The sequence below is a fragment of the Arvicanthis niloticus genome, chromosome 4, assembly GCF_011762505.2.
Source record: "Arvicanthis niloticus isolate mArvNil1 chromosome 4, mArvNil1.pat.X, whole genome shotgun sequence".
In the NCBI taxonomy this organism is placed as follows: Eukaryota; Metazoa; Chordata; class Mammalia; order Rodentia; family Muridae; genus Arvicanthis; species Arvicanthis niloticus.
In genome coordinates this window covers 95,101,874-95,123,895 of record NC_047661.1, presented here as the reverse complement: position 1 = coordinate 95,123,895, position 22,022 = coordinate 95,101,874, and the positions used below count along the sequence as shown (strand labels likewise).

The 22,022-nt window shown below is 38.7% G+C and overlaps 1 long non-coding RNA gene across 3 annotated transcripts in view; it reads right to left on the bottom strand.

Moving 5' to 3' along the window:
• Window positions 1–229: 229 nt before the first annotated feature.
• The window catches only part of LOC143442112 (uncharacterized), a 41,145-nt gene continuing 19,352 nt past the window's right edge, over window positions 230–22,022 (bottom strand). Inside the window, exons 3-4 of one of the 3 annotated variants that reach the window (XR_013110042.1) lie at window positions 1,585–4,355; window positions 230–619 (exon numbers count right to left, since the gene is read on the bottom strand). This is a non-coding gene — a long non-coding RNA (uncharacterized LOC143442112). Of the gene's footprint in view, window positions 4,356–22,022 lie in introns of all 3 variants that reach the window. The other 2 variants (XR_013110043.1, XR_013110041.1) reach the window with 2 other exon arrangements.

The window sequence follows — 22,022 nt, the reverse complement described above, 5'->3', positions numbered from 1 at the left end:
GGTAGTCGTAAGCACGCAATACTGAATGGCTCAGGCAAAAATGAGATACCTTTTGTTTTAAGCCTTTAAACCCCTGTAATGGTGGTTATCTGTATTTTACCCAGAGACCGCACAGGATTTTATGATATATGCCATTCAAACAAAATGGCGAGTATTCCTCGAAGACAACTAGGACGTCGGACACTGGATTAGCTCTTGGGAAGAAAATAACAAGCAGAATCAACAAAGATGTTGCTTACATGGAGTATGTATTATATATTATATATTACATGTATGCTTACATGGTGCATTTTGGGGTCCATTTGTGGTTCCATGTCCTCTACTTCCTCTCGCTTAGGATGTCTAGACACAGCTGCACACTAGGCTGAAAGGATGAAGCAGTCTGGAACAGGTGGAGTTCTGCTGGATCCTGTTCCCGCTAGGAGCGAGTGCAGGGGCCAAGATGGAGGTGGGGCAGAAGAAAACCCTCTGGGAGGACCTTGGTGTTACAGCTCTTTTAAGCAAAGGCCTTCTCCGATGATCTTCGAGGAAACAGCTCTCTGAGTCTCGACGATCTTAGCTTGTGCATATTTCTTTATCCAGGGTAGACTTGTACACAAACACTTTACTCCGAGTGAACCTGGGGTATATATGGGCCTTAGAGAGTGGCAGGGAGTTTTCGGGGTAAATGAAAATCATTGGCTAGAGTTTTAAGGTCCGATGAGTGTCTTGTCTACATGGAGAGTCATTCCAGGAATCGCAGGTGCTTGCTCACAAGCTCTTATCAGGAGAAAGCAAACTGAACTTGTAATCTCACCAAAGCTCTATGGCAATCCCCTGGTAGAGGATATAGGGGGTTCGGGATCCCCGGATAAGGTCAGAAAAGGAAAAGCCCTGACGGTAAAGGAAGTCTCCCATTTTGCACAGAGCTTAGAAGGCTATCCAGACAATGGTACACTTCGACCTTAATTAGCAGGGCTCTATCGAATGTAGTAGATTATGTTTGAAGTAAGAGAATGTGGGACTTAGAGTCAATAGCAAAAGAAAACAAGGGGCAGGTAGAGCTCTCTAAGTAGGGAGAAGACAGGGAGACTCGTTATCCTCTCAGCGTTGCAGAGAACATCAAACTGCTCTAAAAATAATGTTTTCCTTTTTTTTTTTCTAAGAAAAAGAGTTCCATAGACAATGGATGCTGGACTGGGCATGGAGAGACACACAGGCAAGAGTCCATAAGAAAAACTCTAGAGAGTGCAGTGGCCTGGAACATTCCAGGCCCGGAAAAATTAGAGGCCATAACCAAAGAACATAGTAAAGTTTGTAGAGACCAAAACCTAGAGGCCATGGTGTGGATTTAAGTGTTAAAAGTAATAGTGAGCCATTAGAAGGGTTTTGGTAAGGGAGTAAGTAACATGCCTGCTTGCTTTTAAAAGTATTAACTACCTAAATATTAAGAAAACAGAATAAATGAGACAAAGAATGATGGCTTTTTTCATTTTCATACATTTACGGTGTACTGATTTGGTGCCAATGTTCATTCTACACTTTGAAATGTGAAAGTTTGATCTTTCCTGCCTATAAAGTAAATAATAAAATAGATGATTGTACCTGGTTCCACAAAAGATGGTGGTGGCATGGACTAGATTGTTGACCATGGGGACAAATAATGAAGATGACTGGAAAAAAATGAGTAGAAAAATCAGTGACAGGTGACAGACTTAGTTTAGAGTTGGAGAAAAAAATGTCAAGTATTTCTCGTCAAGATAAGACAGGTCTTATCTGGTTGGATGGATCATGGTGCCATATCCTTAAAAGACCTCCGAGGACTACCAGATTCTATAAATGGTGGAGTAAGGGAGCGGTGAGAAGACTGCCTACTAATCTTGAGGATCTTGACTGTAAGGAGTTTCTGAGGCATCCAGGAATAGATATGTAGGTCTGGGAAACAAATTATCTCAGCCAGAGGTGATTAAGACACAGGAGTTATAAAGGAGTGAACAGTCATTCCACTAAATACTGCAGGAGGGATGAGGAGATTGCTCAGTGCTTACACCACTTGCTGCACATGGATGAGGATACAGTTGAGATCTGAGCTGGGGAGACTGCTGACAAGGTTGGCTGGCTAGAGTATCTGAATCTGAGTTCAGGTGAGAAGACTTTCCTCAAGATACAGAATGGAGAATGATCAAAGTTGGAGGAAGCATCACCACTGGCCTTCATATGCTTCACTTGTGTGTGCTGTGCACCAATACCCACACCTGTATGTACACACACACAAATGCACCATATACACATGCAAAAAATGGAGGGGGCCAGATCATCTATTTAACACAAAGCTAAATACTAGAATACTCTTTAAGGAAGTTTTGTGATAGCAGACAAGCAAATAAAATCACCAAAAAAAAAAAAATAACTTGATCAAATGGTCATTCCCTAAGTAGCAACTCATCAAAGACACTGAGATAGCAAAAATAATTGTGAGGATTTTATAAGGAATATTTTCATGTGGTGCCTGCATATGACATAGTCCACAAGTAGCAAATGAATTCTTAGTTTTCACATGGGAATAACCATTCATACTAACTTGAGTTGTTTCTCAAGATACTGTTTTGTATAAAGATGACTGTAACACTCATCTGAAATCACTTACTGTATTAAACAATTCAATTTGTGCCCATCTTTCACATCTTCATTTTGGTCCCTGGCAGCCATTTCTTTTCACTGTTATTATGTGTTCACAGAGAATCAAATTTCTAAATTGCTTCAAATCAAGGCAAGATAATCTAACTTCTTTTAAGGAGTTAACTCCTTTTAACTAATTCTGTTTCTTTTTTGGATGAATTTAAATTTTAAATCAACATTTAATTTCATTTAAGCCTTTTATTTAATTGAATTTCATCTTCATTTAAAATTCAGATTTGTTTTAATGAATTTCAATTTGAAATTTAATCTTGTTTAAAGTTTAATTTAATCTTCAATTTTAAATGTTAGAAAAATAAAAAGAGAGCTAGCATGCCATTTGGGGAAATGGCAAAAGAGGAAGGAAAACATTTGAAGTTTCCCTAAATAGAAAATGACATTCAAAGGTAACCAAAAATACTTCAAAGGTGGACAAGCAGTGCTGTTATACATAAGAAGAGTAGCCCTTGGTGACACTTCATCCTGAAAGAACATGATGAACTAGATGAACAAGAGTTGTTCTACTAACCTCTAATACCCAATGGTGCTTCTATGAGGTTCTCAAATGATACAACATTCTTAAGACCTTAATATCTAGAAAAACATCTTTTATCATTAGGAACCATGGTGGTTTAAATAGAAATAGCCCCCATAGACTCATGAATGTGAATGCTTGGCCCATAGGGAGTGGCACTATTAGGAGGTGTGGCTTTGTGGAGAGATGTGTCCTTGAAGAAAGTGTGTCACTGTGGGGGTGGGCTTTGAGGTCTCCCATGCTCAAGCTGTGCCCAGTGTGGCTCACAGTCTCTTTCTGCTGCCTGTAGATCAAGATGTAGAACTCTCAGCTCCTTCTCCAACACCATGTCTGCAGTATGTCACCATGCTGCCAGATTTCCTACCATGATGATAATGGACTAAACCTCTGAAACTGTAAATCAGCTCCAATTAAATGTTTCCCTTTATAAGAGCTCCTGTGGTCATGTTGTCTCTTTACAGCAATAGAACACTGATTTGGGTAGGTACCGAAGTTGCACATCCTAATATTAGGTGTCGTTGTTATTACAGTAAGTGCACCTTATGTTTAAGTGTGGATAGTATGATGCTTAATCTCAGCTACCAACTTAAGGAGATCTAGAGTCACTTTGAACATGGTTTCTGGGCATGCCTACAGGAGTTACCTTGATTAGTACTTGAGGTGAGGATACTCTCCTGCTATGCAAGGTACCATTTTCTGAATGGAATCCTACATGCATAAACACAGAAAGGAAACTGAGCAGCAACATGTATTTATCATCCTCTGCTTCTTAAGTGTGAATGTATCCAAAATGCATCTTCCTGCTCCTACCACTGCGCCTTTATGATGCTGGCTTGGCTTTCTGGCCCTGGTGAACTGTACTCTGGAATTATGAACCAAAATAAACATCTCCTTCCTTCAATTGTTTGTATACAGCTATTTTATCACAGCCATAGAAAAATAACTAAGAAAGATAGTATCTCCATTAAAACAGGAAAATATTCACCCTATATTTACATTATTTATTTGCTACAACTCACACTATGTTTGTTAATGTGAATTTCCTGGTTATCTACAACAGATACAGCTTTTGAACCATTTCCATGACTCTAAACTTGACCCTGGTAATCAGAGAGAGCAGGAGTCCAAGTCTTCATTCCAGCATTCCAAAGTTGACTCTTCTGTCCTGTGAAATAGATGAAGACAAACTGTCGTCAAGGGAAAATCCATGTTCAGCACCCAGTAAGCATGCTAACTCCAAGATTTAGCAAGGAGGCAGAAGTGAAGACAGTGATGGATGGAATCATAAATGTCACTAGCTTTTAAGATTCAAATAAAGACAGAGGCTGGAAAGATGACACAGCAGTAGGACATGTGCCACTTAAGAGCAGGTCAGGTGCTGGCACTCAGGACAAGCAGCTAGCAGTTACCTGTGATTCCAGCTCCAGGAGGTCCCGTATCTTCTGTTCTCAAGGCATTGGGTTTGTATGGATAAACACACACACACACACACACACACACACACACACACACACTTGAAAATACAAATAATGGACTAGAAATATGGCTGAGTGGTTAAAAGTAATGGCTGCTCTTGCAGAAGATCTGAGTTCAACTCCCAGCACCCAGTGATCTATAAGCATAGTTACAGGTGTATAATGCCCCTTCTGGCCTCTGGAACTGCATGCATGTGGTGCACACACTTGCAGACAAAGTACCCATCCATATAAATTTTTTAATTTTAATTTAAAAAATAAGAATTAAGTTAAAGCAAATTAACAAGAAAAAAGTAAGACAAAAGAAGGGGGGGGGGAACATTGTTCAGGAAACCATGAAAGTTCAATGTTTCCAAAGAAAGTGGATAGGATCTGAAATTATCTGAGAGATGAGGTCTGAAGAACAGACCACTGGATTTGAAATTAAGAAATATTTAACAATATGTCCAGACACTTAAAAGATGAAAAGGAGGAATAATATTCATATAGAGTACATACAATGACATTTTTCAAAGTATATCTTAGGAAAGAAATACTCTCTAAAACAAAAAAGGACTAAACTCAAATATACTTGAAACAGAATGTATCAATGTAGCTACATAAATATTTCTTCAAAAACATTTGAAACCTTTCTCACTTTGGGAGATTAGAAAACTAAGAGAGCATCTTGTATTTAGGCATTTACCATGAACAAGTAGGCTTCTTCACAGTGATGCAGAGGTGATTGGTTATATGAAAATTCATAAATGTAACCCATCATGTAAACAAACTAAAATTAAAGGCCCACACATGATCATCTCATTAGATGCAGAAAGGGCCTTTAACAAAATTCAACACCCCTTCATGATAAAAGTCCTGAAAAGACTACAGATAAAAGGTACATACCTAAGTATAATAAAGGCAATTTACACCAAGCCTATAGGCAACTTAAAATTAAATGTAGAGAAACTCTAAGAAGTTCCATTAAGGTCTGAAAAAAGACAAAGTTGTTCACTCTACCAATACTTATTCAATATAGTACTTGAAGTCTTAGCTAGAGCAGTAAGAAACCCTGAAGGAGACCAAGGGGAAAAGGAAGTAGTCAAAGTATTGTTATTTCCAGATGAAATAATAGTATCATAAGTAGCCCTAAAACAGCCACCAGGAAACTCTGAAAGCTGATAAACACTTTTATCAAAGTAGCTGGATTCATAAGTAACTCAGACAAATCAGTAGCCCTCCTGTATACAATTGATGAATGGACAGAGACAGAAATAATAGAAAAACACCTCAAATAATATAAAATATCTTGAGGTTACTCTAACCAAACAAATGGAAGACTTATAAGATAAAAATGTTAAGTATTTGAAAAAAGAAATTGAGAAAGATATCAGAAAATAGAAAGATCTCCCATGCTCGTGAATCAATAGGAGTAACACAGTTTAAAAGGGGGAGGGGGCTCCCTTCCAAAATCAATCTACAGATTCAATGCAATGTCCATCAAAATTCCAGCACAATTCTTTACAGACCTTGAAAGGGAAGTTCTCAACTTTATATAGAAAAACAACAACCCAGGATAACCGAAACAATCCTGTACAAAAGAAGAACTGCTAGAGGTCTCACCATTCCAGATTTCAAGTTCTACTGCAGAGCAATAGTAATAAAAACTGCATGGAATTGGCATAAAAACACACAGGTTGATCAATGGAATTGAAGTGAAGCCCCAAACACAAATATACATATAGACACTTGATTATGGATAAAGAAGTCACAAATACACACTGGAAAAAAAAAGACAGCATCTTCAGCAAATGGTGCTGAGCAAACTGGATGCCTGCATGTAGAAGACTGCAAATAGATCCAAACTTAACACCTTTCACAAAACTTGAATCCAAATACATCAAAGACATCAACATGAAACCGGATACACTGAACCTGATGAGAGAAAGAGGGGCATAGCTTTGAACAGGAGAAAGCTTTCTGAGAAGAACATTATTAGCACAGGCACTAAGATTTACAGTTAATAAATGGGACTTCATGAAGTAAAAATCTTCTATAAGGCATAAGACACCATCATTTGGATAAAGCAGCAGACTAAAGAATAGGAAAAGATTTTTACCAACTCTACATCCAACAGAGGACTAATATCCAAAATATATAAATAACCCAAGAAACTAGATATCCCAAAAACCAAATAATCCAGTTTAAAAATGAGGTATAAATGTAAACAGAATTCCCAATAAAGAAACATGTAGTGTGCATTTTTGTGTTTCTCTATTAAAAATGCTGTTTATACAAATATATATATATATATATATATATATATATATATATATATATATATATATATAGTTGTTTTGCTTTCTCATGTTACAAATTTGTGAGAAAATCAGGTTCCAAGCCTGGCTAAAGTTACAAGCTAATTGACCTTGTCTAATTTTTGTACTATTTTTCTCATCTGTAAAATGAAGCTAAGAATAGCACCTATTTCAAAGGGTCACTTCAAACGTCAATGAAATATCAACAAAACCTAGAAAATCCTAGGAATATTGACTGACACAAAAAGGCTGCTAAATAAACATTACCTGGTTAAGTCCCATTACTAAATTTTGTATATTCCCTTTAGTACCCAGATGATCTAAAATAGAACTCAGATACTCTGGGATCCTGATGGAGTGATATTCAGAAGTTATTGTATTAGTAGATCATAATTTACTAATCAATAATTAAGAATTGGAAGGAAAATAGTATGTTTATTTCTTTTGATTTTGTAAGTATTTTGTCTGTTAATGCAACCATTATCCATACAGACTTATACAGTTGGTATTTGCTCACTTAATCTAATTTTATGAAAATAGAAATCATGGAATGCATATTCCTATGTAAGATCCACAGCTAAATATAAACCCACACATATTTCTACATGAATGACAACTCTCTATTACCTAGTGTGGCATTAAATCCTCCCATAAGGAAGCTGTCTCTAGGAAGGCAACTACAGGGAAGGTCTGAATTGTTCTCATAATTAAAGAGCAATTCTTTACATCTTAATGTGATATTAAAACCTGCATATAAAATCTTCTGCTCTGAAGAAAATGAGATTATATAAGTTGAGCTGCCAAAGACTCCCCTGCCTGAGAATTCATACCACGTGATCTCACAAGCTGTGAGCATCATGAAAGGCTCTTCTAAACCGCCCCCAAACCTGGGAGTACAGCCTCCCACACAGTGTTCGTGTGTGTGTGTGTGTGTGTGTGTGTGTGTGTGTGTGTGTGTGTGTGTGGTTTTATTTAAGCATAAAGTTTTAAATCATCTTTACTTTTAATGTCAGACTCCTTCAGAGGCTATTTGCAGAACCCAGCGTTAAGCACAAAAACAAAACAACCCCCCCCAAAAAAAAAACGTTGTTAGACTCCCTTATCCCCAACACTGGGGAAAAACTCTGAACGTACCAACAAATGCAGCCATAAATAGTGTAGCTTTAGAATTTGCTGCTGGGAGAGCAGTAAACTACTCCCTCCATCTGCCATCTGAGTTTTAGAGGAGTTGTTTCTTGTACTGCTTAATTTCTAGCATCCTCAGAAGGTGGTTTATGCCTTACCTGTGTGTCCAGCAGGAGGTTGACTTGGTCTACTGTGAAGAACAATTGACATCTCATGGTCACCACCTTCTACCTCAATTCACAGAACTTTGTCTGTCTTGGCATCTTAAAAAAAATAAAGGTAATACACCCATCCCACTTGTAGAAATTTTTAATTGTAAAATTTTTATTCTGTGTATAATTACGAGCACATGTGTCATGATTCCCATGTGTAGGCCAGAGGACAGCCATGTGGATCAGTTCTCACCTACACAATTAGTGAGTTAGGGAGATGGCACTCAGGACATCAGGCTTATGCTGATCCATCCAGAGCCCTCTACTTGAGAGCCATGATTCTGTAACACATCCCACTTGCTAGCTTAAACAGGAAAACACTAAAAGAAAACTTGAGTCAGTCTCACTGTTGTTACTTTGTGATGTTCCTGTCTTCATTTTATCCCCTCCATTCAGCCAGGCCAGAAATAGTCAATGGTTCCTTTTCTGTTCTTTCTTTTTGTTTTTTGTTTGTTTGTTTTTGTTGTTGTTGTTGTTGTTTCTTTTTGTTTCTTTTTTGAGGTGGGGGGGTGTAGCCTGATCTGTCTTCAAACTCACTACAGAGCCGATGATAACTTTTAATTCCTGCTCCTGCTTGCATTGTTAGGATTACAGACATGTGTCAACATGTCTGATTTTCTGCTTTTTTTTTTTTTTTTTGTTAAAAGTCTTTATCCATCAGACTTTGTGCATGCAAGGCAAGCCCTCTACCAACTGATCTACATACCCAATACTCAAGTGGACATTTATTTTGTACCTAACTTCACCAAACCTTGGCCTTCTCATCGCTTGCCTTGCCTTACCTATTTCTCTGTATCCTATCTGTGTTCTAAAGTACAACATCTTCAAAGAGAATTTCTTTCCCCTCCTCTTATTCCTCCCCTCCTCTTCCTCATCACCCTCCTCCTCATCTTCCTCCTTCTCCTCCTCCTTCACCTCCTCTTTCTCATTCTCTTCATCATCATCATCATCCTCTATCTCTTCTTCCTTTTCCTTTTTTCTCTCCTTTTCCAAACAGACACGTTTCTAGATCAAGACATTTTTGCTATTCTGAGAAATACTATGATTTTTAAATACTTATAATTATATGACAATTTGTGTGTGCGTGTGATTGCTTTTTTAGTATTCCATTGTTTCCTCTCCTCTTAGCTACCATTCCCATAGTCACTGCTTAATGAGTGTTTTCTGAGCAGAATCTTGTGACTAACAACTTTGGAACTAGGAAGATGACTCAGTGAATAAAGTATTTGCTGTGCACACATGAGGACCTGGCTTCAAACCTCCAGAACTCATGCTAAACCTGGGTGCTGTGTACTGTAGACATATCTGTAATTCCCTGTGCTCCTAGAGCAAGATGGCAGTAGAGACAGGAGAATCCCTGGATGCTCACTGCCAAACAATAAAGAGACTGTCTCATACGAAGTTAAAGGCAAAGACCAACACTTGAGGTTGTCCTCTGACCTCTACACAGTGTGGCATACACACGTGACCCCTCACCTCACCCACACATGTATCATACACATGGGAAAAAAAAGAGAGAAGACACCAAGCTCAGTAAGATTATGGCTAGGTTTATATTTAAATAACCAAACTGAGACGCAGTGAGAAAGAAATAGAAATGGCCCATTTTATCACTTCAGTATTTAGAAAAGCATTTACTCTCTCCCTCATCATTTCATGAGCCTGACCCTTTAGATTTTAAATATGAACAGTCAGGATACATTGCTCAAGAATATTGTTCCTTCTTATTTTCTGTGACTGACTCAGGGCACTAGAATACAATGTCATCCTTTTCAACCAATCACAAAGTGCTGCTTATAAAAACTAACTGCCATTTTTACCTCCATGACTGGCACGGATAATGGCTACTCTGAAGTATTTTTGCTGTATTCTCTGCCATGTCTGTCTTTCCCGCTATCTGTTTTAATGCTTGGCTCCCTCTTATTTCTTCACACACTTTCTTATTGCAAGCAAAGTATTGGCTGCTGACTACTTTTGCTTGGATTATCTACTCCTTCAGAACTGCCCAGTAATGTTGCTACCGCCCCGCCTTCATCAGCTGTTATATGCTTGGAAGAGAAAAGCAATTACAATACTGTCTGGAGGTAAACACAATTAGGAAACAAATCTTTGTAGGAAAAAAAAAATATCCACAATAATGCTTTCCAGAGCCAGGTACAATTGGTTTATTTTAAATGTCTTATTTCACTTGTCAGGCTGATTTCCAGAATCTTAAATCTCATTCAGCATTTCCATCCTCACCTCAGATGCTGCTTCAAAGGTTATTTGAAGTGTTGTTCATAATTACTAACTCTCATGGTTCTGCAGAAATCAAAATACCAAGGACAAATATAGACAAGGCAGCTGTAAATGTTTTTCCTCTAAATAAACTCTCAACTCCTCTTCCTGCTTTAAAAAAAAATTAACCACATAAATCCTGCTAGAAACTGTTAATAAGCCTACAAATCAATTTGATTCAATAAATACTACATGCCTGGTGTATATGGCCCTCCGGAAAGGCAGAAATGAATACATATTTTTTTTAACCTCTCAAAACATCATCTATCAAATAGCACTTCAAATCTTTGTCACAAAGATTAAATGAGTTAATACTTATGAAGCAATTAGGGCAGAACTAGGGCAGGACCTTAGCATCTACTGGGCTCAAGAATTTTAACTCCATTTATTATTATTTATTATAATAATCATAGTATTATTTCTTGTGATAATGACAGATGCCCGCCATTATCATAACTCAAAGAATCTAAATATGGACCTCTGTGGAATTTTTCTAGCTATTTTAAGTGGCTACTTTTTTTCAACTTTATTTAGGGTTAGGGTTAGGCTTAGACTTAGGCTTAGGGTTAGAGGGTTATGGTTAGAGGATTAGGGTTAGGGAGAGTACTAGAATTCACTTGCCTTAAAAATACATCTATCTAAGCAATAAGTCCAATAAGGTCTGACCCAGCCTTGAGAATTTCAAACTTTAGACCAAAATAGTCAAGTCTTCCCTTACCTGTTCCTACAGAAAGCCTCCTTGATAGTTACTTTTCTCATTGCTGTAAGCAAAAGTTTCAGACAAAAGCAGCTTGGGGGATGAAGGATTACTTGGGCTCACAGTTCAAGGGTACAGGCCACCTGGACAGGGAATGCCTGGAAGCAGTGCGAGAATACTGTCAGTCACATTTACGGTCAGATAATAGAGGGGGATGAGGTTAGTGTTCAGCTCTTTACCTTGTGTAGGAGCCCAGCCCATGGAGTGTGCCACCCACAGTTAGAGTGGGTCTGACATGCCCAGAGATTTGTATCTAGCTCATTCTAGAACCTTCCATTGTCAATCTGTACTAACTATCACCATCCAGCAGGCACTTCTTTCTGGGAAATGAGATTTCCAGCTCCACTAAATGTCAACATCAGTTCTTGGCTATTCTTAAATAAACGTAAATAGCAGGTAAAATTGAGGGTGTGAGGTGGGCTATTGTTCTTGTTCCTGTTGTTCAGTTGGGAGGAAGGCTTGGTTTTTTTGTACTCTATAAAATGGTATAACTATAAAAATAAGAAATAACTATATAATACAGTAAGCCCTACTTATTATCTACTACTGGTAGCACTTCTCACTTATTAAGTCATCTAATTTTCATAGCAACCAACAATTGTTTCCAATTTACACAAAAGGAGGCTTCAAAACAGAGAGGTGATGTAATTTGTCCAAGGTCACACAGTTACTTAGCCAGCATTTGAGATGAGTCAATGTTCTTAACCACAATACTGTATTGATTCCTACCCTATCTAGATAGTAACTTCTGCCTAAACCAATGACTTCTAGTGTGCCAAATTCAGAAGCCCCAGATTCTCCTCAGAGGGGGACAAAGACCATTGTCGTATCCTATTGAACTGTTGAGCTGGTTCCTCCAGTGAGTAGCACCATGCATCTAATTATGCCTGGGACAGTCCAGGGGTACACCTAGCTTGCCCCCCCCTTTCACTTACAAAAGCATTCTTCTATATGTTGTGTGTTGGATATACACACAACATAGGGTCTCTCTTTGAATATATACACAATACAGGGCCTCCCTTTGTAGGCCAAGCTTGCCTCTAACCTGCATTTTTCCTATCTCAGCCTATGAAAGCTGAGATTATAAACCACCATGTCCAGCCTACATTTGAGCCTTTAATTTACAATTTCCAAATAAAGGAAATGAACTTGTATTATGTGTCTGTGTCTATGTGCCTCTTTGTGTATGTGTGTGTGTGTGTGTGTGTGTGTGTGTACAAAATGGTGTGTCCTTAGCCTTTAAAAATGCCTTTTCAATTTATCTTACACAGATGTATACCCTTAAAAAAGTATCACATTGATCCCTTGGCAGTTGAGGGTGAGTATAGAGGAATAATAGGCCTTTTTGGTTACCACAAAATTATAATTGGAAGCAAAGCATTTTCTCATTTTCCTGCTTAGTTAGTGAATGGCTGCTCAAGTGTGTGAATATACCTTTGCCCAAATACACTGTCAGTCACTGTCCACTCGCTTTGTCCTTCTGAATTCATAGGTCCACATGCCTAGTGTGAAAACCCAAGCATCCTAAGCTCAGGTAGGAGCTTCATTAGGTTTATAGCATGTATGCAGAGTTATGGACTGTTATTTCTCCAGCCAGACTTTTGCTCTTTGTCATGGTTCTTTGTTCTTGATGCTGTTTTGTTTTATGAATTTGGCTTGTCTTCTTTAATGCAGAAGAGAAAAGAAAAGAAGCAATTACAGCTGCTTTCTGTGCCTCTGGCATCCGCCTCCTGTCACTTATCATTACCGTACTGAGGAAGTGACTCTCCTGATACAGATTCTAAGTAGACAGCTAACTGAAACACCCTTTGTGTCTTCTCCCTTTGGTGAAATCGTACCCACCCTTTCATGCTCAGGGTATATATCTGCACTTCTGTGAACCCTCCAGACACAATTAATTACCATGCCATCTGTGGAAAGGCAGTCTTGTTTACTCCGGATGATGATCTCACCTTTCTGTCTGTCATCCCTCTACGTTGTGTGATTAATCAGGGAAAAAGGACCAGCTTTTGCTTTGTTTTGTTGACCCTACAGAAAGATCTGGAATGTAAGTACTTGATGAACATTTGATGACTGACTAGTGTGTTGTAGGAGGCAACATTTTTCTTTATTTAAAGTACATTGGCTCTATAGCTGTCTTATTAATTATAATATCATAAATATCTCTTTCCTGTAGGAAGGAAAATTGATCAATTGCAGAAGGCAAGGGAAATGAAGCTATAAATCATTCCACGGGGACCAAACTAACTAGATTTATTCAAATCACATAGTATTTATTCTCCAAGGACAATGAAAATAACTTTTTTATTTGAGAAATATTTGACTGAACAAATACTTCTAGTATTCAAAAAAGCCTTCCGTGCATTGTTATATTGTTTGTTTATGTTTGCTTATTCTTTTCTGAGCTTTTCTGTGGCAGTTTCCCCTGATATTACATCTGCAGAGTGCAAGCTGGACTTCAAATGTCCCACAAGAAAGATGAATCTAGGAGCCATGCTTCCTGACACATGTTCCAGGACTTTTGAACGGTCTCCAAAATAGCTACAGCCAAAGCGAAGTGGGCAAGACTATCAGACACTGGAAAATCCCCCAAGCATAGTGAAACCTGATGTGGACACCTTTCACTCATTCACTTGCTTAGTACCCTCTGAAAGGAGGATGGGAGTTGATATGGTTTGCATATGCTGAGTCCAAAGAGTGGCACTATTAGAAGGTGTGGCCCTGTTGGAGTAGATGTGGCCCTGTTAAAGTAGGTGTGGCCTTATTAGAGTAGATATGTCATTGGGTATGGGCCTTAAGATTTTCATCCTAGCTGCCAGGAAGCCAGTATTTTTCTCGGGGCCTTCAGATACAGATGTAGAACTCTCAGCTCTCAGCATCTCCTGAACCATGCCAGTCTGGATGCTGCCATGTTTCCGCCTTGATGATAGTGGACTAAACCTCTGAATCTGTAAGCCAGCCCCAATTAAATGGTGTCCTTATATGAGTTGACTTAGTCATGGTGTCTGTTCACAGCAGTAAAACCCTAATACAGGAGGCAAGTAAAATGAGTTGACACACAACTGTGTCATCTATACTTAACCTTTGAACAAGAATCCACATCTGTAAGCACACGTGTTCTTCTCCCTGCATGAAGATGATTAGAAGGAAGTGCTATTGGCTCAGAGTGTGGTCATAAAAGATGGTCTTAATGATAAGCAGAATGTTAAATATAGAGAAAAATATGGTGAATAAATAGAATATAAATAATTGGGTACAGAATATTGAGGTTCTGAGTCATACAGGGAACTGCAATTTGTTTCTAACCAGTATTTCTTGTGTCCCAGATACTGTATTACATACATTCTTGGTGCTAGGAGAAATAGACATGGTCCCTGGCCCACAAAGCTTTGCGTTTCATAGGAAAGCTTAAATCTGTACAAGTTCTAAAGTTCAGGGTAGTCAACCTAAAGAGGGGATATGTTTGCTGACACTAATAGATCAGTAAGTTTATCCTGCCAGGAAGGGGAAAGACAACAAAATTAGGAAGAGTTTTCCTCAACTCAAGAGTGAGAAAGACAATAGTTTACAGCAGTGTGCTCCACCATGGCACCTGCCTGTGGTGACACGATAAAAAATAAATAAATAAATAAATAAATAAATAAATAACACAAATTCTTGAAAAGAATTTGGCCTGTTCTCTCTTCCTGAATTTGAAACTGTGGTGCCATCCTGTGGATGAGCCCAAGCTAAGTGCAAGGTGACCACATGGAAGGAGATCAGGTGCAGTCTACTTACTGGCCACTATATATGAGAACATGGCAGATCACTGAGCCACCAGGCAACAGACACACACAGAAGCCCAATAAGATTAGCTGAGCTATTGTAGACCTCAAACATTTCCTGACTGATCCATGGAATTGCGAATTAAATAATATTTCTACTTTAAGATTTTATTGATATTGTGGAAAAAATTATATTATGAATCAAATATTGATACATTTTATAAGAGGCAATGCTATCCTTAACTGTTGGTTAGAAATGAGGATTGCCCAAGGGATATATGTATAGAATTGGTTTTTATCAAAAGAAAACTGTAGTTTGGGGTTAGGTTTTTGTTCTTGCTGCTGTTGTTTAGTTTGGGTTGGTTGGTTTGGGTGAAGAAAGTAAGTTTTTCTTTATGTCTTTTGTTTTGAGATAAGGTATTATGTAGCCCAGGCAGGACATAAACTCATAATCCTCCTGCTTCAGCCTCCCAAGTGATGGGATGGCAGGGCCACCCAGCCTAGGCTTGTCATTTGTAGTTTGGATCAGTAGGTGGAGGGTGCGGCCTACTTGCTAATCTCAGAGGCAAATCGAGAGAAACATATACTGGAAGGAAGATGCTAAATTGTAGAACATGAAGTGGCTGGAAAAGCTGTAAACCAGCCACCAGACTGATGACTAGATAATGTTCCAGAACAACCGGGCTGCAGGTCGGTATCTGAGACCTTTGTAGACACTGTGATTGAAGCCACAGTAAATAAACTTCCTATGTATAAGGAGAGAAGCCCAAAGGGTGCTAGTAGTTACTATATAATTTGGGCAGTAACTCAGCATCTCTGATTTACCTTCTCTGCCACTGATAATCAATTTACACACAAAAAAAATTTAAGGGCATTTTTAGTCCCTCATATCTGTTCATTATATTTATGGGTCTGAGAAGTGTTTTCACTACAGGGAGTAAGAATCCTATATTCTTTTTTATGTTTGAAAATTTCATGCCTGCATATTTTGATCAAATTCACCCCCATGCTCTCCCCTCCAGTTCCTCTCTCTACTATGCCCCAATTCTACAATATTTTTCCCTCTCTGTTTCATGTGCTCCAACTTTAACCCATTGAGTCTACTTAGGGCTGACAGTATGCACAGATGTAGAGCCATCTACTGAAACATGGGTAGTCTTTAAGGGGATGCACTTCTGAAAAAAAACAAAACAAAACAAGCAAACAAACCCTCATGCTCCCTCCCTCAGTAGCCATCAACTGCCAATAGCTGTTAAGAGTCTTGGCTCCACATTACTTAGATTTTTTTCAGACCAGAAATCTAGAAGTGTGCAAGTAAAACTCCAAGGATCATTGTGCTATACTGTAAAAGTACAAAGGTTTTCCTCTGTGATTCCCTAATACTATAATGACAAGTAGAATTTGTGGATGGTGACTGGATGCACTGTGAAACTCATATGTAAATGATCGCAACCTAACAGTCTTCCCATCCTTCTGTTGCACTGACTCTCTGCTCCGAGCACCGCCATCACCTTTATCTCTCTGCATCATCACCACCACCACTACTTCATAGAACACCAGCAGTTTTCCTCCCAGAAATGGAAATCCTTGCCCTCCTCTTGAACTGCCAAGAAAGCCATCTCTCTGTAATTCCACAGAACCTGACCTGTCCCAAGATCCCAAAGCACACTGATCTCTTCCTGTTGAAATTCTACTGCATCACTCAGGCATCTCTGTGTGTTTTAATAAACAGCCACGTATATTACATGGCATCAGGTTTGTGAAATCAGTTGCTGATTAAGAATAAATATTGTCTCCCAGCTGCTAAGAGAGTTCAAACACTTGAAAGTGATTGCAGAATGAAAATAAGTCCAATCTGTTCTGGTCTATGAAATGTCAATAGAGGTGGCTATGCAGGCACAAAGAGATGGCAATGCATGCACATCTAATGCATGTTTTTCCTACAAATCACAGGATAGAGTAGGAGCAGGATGGCATGAATAGGAATCTATATTCCAGGAGAACAAGGATGATATTGTCAAGCTGAACCTCCACAGGTTGCTCCCTGCTTCTGATCCCTGGGTGTAGCTACATTTGAGATCTCTAGTCAGGGGGCCTTTCTCTAGGCCTGTGATCTTAAGAACTCACTTGTTTCTAACACTGGAATGTGAGGTGCGGGGCCCATTAATACAACTGCATTCGCCTTCCCAAGAGCACTTTGGCTCTTCACTGCAGATGATGGGTCAAGAATCTGTACATGCTTTCCAAAAAGGCATTAAAGGCCTACATTTAAAATGCCTTTGCATCTGTTCAGTAACCTCATGCCAGCTCCAGCGGCTCTCCCACCCGCTTTCCGTCTCCACCTCCTCCGTGGCTCTGTACAACAGCTGAATCAGAAAGACCACTGATGCTTGAAACAAAGCAAAGAAAACATTTCCCTGGAGAGAGAGAGAGAGAGAGAGAGAGAGAGAGAGAGAGAGAGAGAGAGAGAGAGAGATCAACATCTCTATGTTGATATCATGATTATGAGGGTGGGTTTTCTATTTCTGCTACAGTTGAACTTCAGAGCAGGCTATTGATTGTGTTTCTGTCTGAATATTGGATATTCCATATACAGTCATGTTAAAGAATATCCTGGATTTCTAACATACTTCTGTCCAAACAATAATCACAGTGGAGAAGTGGTGTCAACCCCAGAGTACTACATACATCTCCAAGCTCCATCACTCCCTGAAACATTAAAGACCATTTTCTTTCTTTCTTTCTTTCTTTATTTATTTATTTATTTATTTATTGTTGTTGGTTTTGTTTTCTAAAAGAAATCAATAGGTACACACACATTTCCTCATTGCTTATTAGATAATGCAAGCTCATGCCTCCACAGCCTCTGGCCTGCTTTCAAATCATTAATGTAGACGTCCCTGTCACTAAAAGCAAGTCCTTTTCCACACAGGTTAGGCTGTCTGAGGACTCTAGGAAGAATCTGTTAAGGAAAGAAGTTTCAATCTCAAGAGAACTTTTGTAGGTCAGGGGAGAAAAAGCAGATTGCTTATCTCATGTCTTTCGATAATTTCTTTTCCCCTCATGCCTAACTGAACCTAATTGAAACAGTTTGTAGAAGTCTCTGATGGCTGTGAGATCTCAAAACCTGGGGATGTAAGGGAGGTGGAGAGAGAGCCACCCTCCAATGGTTGTGAATTATATTAAACTCATCACTTTAGTTCGTTCCTTTTCAGTTCGAGCCAGGGTTTGATAAATGATTCCAATACAGGATGTTTGGCAAGTTGAATATCACAGGAGTTCTGAGACTTGGAACTGAATGGAAATGTACAAAATAAGCACCTAGAGACACAAAATGGTTTCAAACTGCTACCTTTATGACTGTAAATATGTTGTGCTTGGAAGACAATTCCTAAAACCACAAAGTTCTCTTGACAAAGGAGACGGTAGGCCATTGCCAAGTGACATTGCAAAGCTCCTCCATTTTGGTACAACTGTGACAATAACAAAACTAAAATAATTTGACTTTTTTTTTCAGATTCTTGCACCACCTACCCTGTAAACTGCAGTCACCCACTAACTAGAGAGATGTTTAGAGATCTTTGTACACTCCTTTACCTGCCACTCACCTTGTGTCCCAAACCACAGTCAACCACAGGACAAAATAGGAAAAGTTTCAGCCCCTAACCCATTTCCCTTTGTCTGCCCTGTAACTACTACAGCCTGTGAGGAGACTGAGGCTCCCGGTCCTTCTTGGACTGGAGACCACCCACTTCAGGCATCTAACAAAAAGACTGTGCCATTGTGAGCCCCTTGTCCCTTTGTTCTCCTCTAGTCTAGTCAAATGACCTTCCAGGTTCATCTAGGGCTAACCCAGGTGAAAAATCAAGGAGGCCTTGAAGAGACTCTGCCAATCTTCACCCAGAAGTTGAAAAAGCACCGTTTTTGCCGATCTTAATTTTTGTGACTTTAGTGCAAACCTTTGTCATTTTATGTATCTTAAATTTATCACAGTCAAATTAATTTAAGCTAGACTGAGAAATATTTAAGTAGCATCCTATAAAGTACTGACAACCATTCTTAGGACAGTGTTTTGCACTTCTTCTCTTTCTAGCTCTAGCCCTCAATCCTCGGGAGCTGTAGCCATGATGCTAAATGTAGTCTCTGGTCCAGTTTAACAAAGTTATCACTCTAAAAATCAGAGAAACAAGGCTTCTCTTGCCTAAACTCTTCAGTCCCATTCCCTCAGGTCTCATTTTAAAAATCAGCCAACACATAGGAGTAAGTCCAAGGCCTAAAAGTATAGTTATGAACGCGAGTCATTCCTGTGTCCCTGTAGGTCTGTTTACCAAGAAGACAATATACAAGAAGCAATATTTGGATCCATCCATTCTATCACAGAGTCGTCCTGACAGCTTTGAAAGTAAGGTCTCCTGGTCTCCACATGTACCCTTGCCAAGCTTACAGGCACAGTTCTTTTTAAACACATACAAAATGCCCTAACAATAAATAAAGCCCCAGCTTATGGCTGCTGTTTCCACCCAAGGGACGTGGTCAGACACCATGGTAATAAAATTCCTGCTGACAGGCAATCAAAGGATCACTTATTTTCATTCTTTGCCCATAGGACAAAGAGCTGGTGAAACAAGCCAATGTGGACATTGAAACGAAACCTTCCTCATTAGAAGTTTGCATTTCAAAACAATGTAAAGGTCACATATAAAAATAGCACGTGTGAAGGATCTTAAACCATCAGCAATTCAAAGACCACACACTCAAAACTATTCTGTAAAGTGGAAATAGCCAAATTTCATTCTCCAAGTGAAAATTATTTTTGACTCACCAAGGAAAAATGAAAGACTGGCAAGCCAGCTAACAGGGTAAGCTGAGATCTTAAGAAACAACTCAAATTACTTTCAGTTACAAGGGATATCAAGTTAAAAGTCACAATTTAGTTTCTGGAAATAGGGGAAATTTTTACCAATTACTCAATGTTTGGAGGACATTTACTTGGTAAAGCATTAAGAAAGGAACGGAATAAAGAAATGTGTACAGACTTCAGAATCCAAATACAGAGAGATTTATCTGACCTGTCAAAGTTTAATAGGGTGACAAAAATTTGCCAGTCTCATGTCAAAAATAAAACAGACCTTTTCATTCGGTGCTAGGATAAGTAATTTTATGGTGAGATCAAAAATATTTCTGAAGTGTTTGAGGATATGGGATAAGTCTGAAAAAAATCTCACTACAATTTCTTATGCTGAAACATATCTCATTGAAATGCCTGAGAAACAGGTCAGTAATAAAGTGATTAGTACCAGCAGCAATAGCAGTAAATCTATTATGCTCATTACTCCCTAGATGAGCTTGCAAATATGACATGTCTGCTGAGTTTATAATATCCTTACTAGATGTCTTCAATTTCTTGCCGTATACACACAGAGAAAGTAAAATACAGAAGTATCGTGTATCATGTAACTTTAGCAACCCCTCCCCCCATAGCCTAATGAGAGTAGAGCTCAGATTTAGATGGTGTGATTCTAGGGATGGTGTTCTTAACCCAAAAGTGAAAAAGTAGCAATGGGGAGCAGATGTTCTGCTGTGTTATCAGAAATAAGAAGGGTTGGAGACTGTGAGAACATGGAGAATACATTTGCTGGAGATTCAGATTCATTCTTAAGCTGCACTGTCCAAAGTAGAACAGGATGGATATTATGGTCTTGAGGATCCAGTGGAACAGCAATTAAAGCCTTGTGGTTGCACGATTCACTAGTGACAGGGAGGTAGACAAAGATGAGTTTTTATGAACTACCAGACACCAATCTCCCATTCATAGCATCACAGAAAGAATAGAGTCTAAGATGTGGACAGTGGCTTGGGTTCCTAGAGAAGTGGAGGCCACTAGAGTTTTGTCAAAGGATTCTTGAAGAGAGGTACTACCTGAACACATAGATGCTCTACTTATTAATCCTTTTCTAAATTAAATTTTCATTGATGCTTAAAACAAAAGAGCTTTATATAAAACTTAAATAATATATCATTGCAGATACCTTCGCCTTTCGCCCCTTTATGATTAAAAACTTTCTAAAGTCCTTCCTTTGAGCTTGTCTAATATCCCAGGTCACCTCTCATCAGAAGCACACCAGAACTACTTCCTTCTCTAACTGAAATTTAATATCCATTCATCACCCCCCTACCCATCATCATCTTTCCACCCCACTATTCCTACTTTCTGGTCACCATCATTCTTTTCTTATCTCTTTGAGACCAGTACTTTCTGCACCCGCATCTCAGTGACAGATGCAGTACTTATCTTCTGTGCTAGTCTGACTGTTATGATCTCCTAATTGTCACAAATGAGAGAATATCAATCTTTTAGTGACTGAATAGCATTCTATTGTGAGTGTAGTAGATTCTCTATTTCTGTTTTTCAGTGGATAGAGATTATGTTTGTTTCCAGTTTGGAGCATTGTGAATAGTGTTTCAATAAATATACCAGCACAGTATCTCTGTAGAATGCTGATTTTACTTCCAATATGTATACACCCAAAGATAGGATTGTAACTCATTTAGTAGTTCCAATTTTCCACATTGTTTTCCGTAATTCCACATTAAATTATATTATGCCAGCAGTGAACAAATATTCTCTTATGTCTACATCCTGCCCAGTATTTACAGAGTTGAGTCTTCCTGATACCAGCCATTCTTACTAAAGTGTTGTTGGCTAGGATTTTGATTCACACTTACATGATGATTACTGATATGAAACAATTTTTCATATACCTGAAAAATATTTGTATGCCTCAGAAAATGTCTACTTAGGTCTGTTGCCCAATTTTGAGTTGTGGGGTTTCCTTATCTCTCCTAGATTCCTTATCTCCTAGATACCTTTGACAAACACACAGTTTGAAAATACTTTTTCCCCATTCTATACATTGTCTCTTGG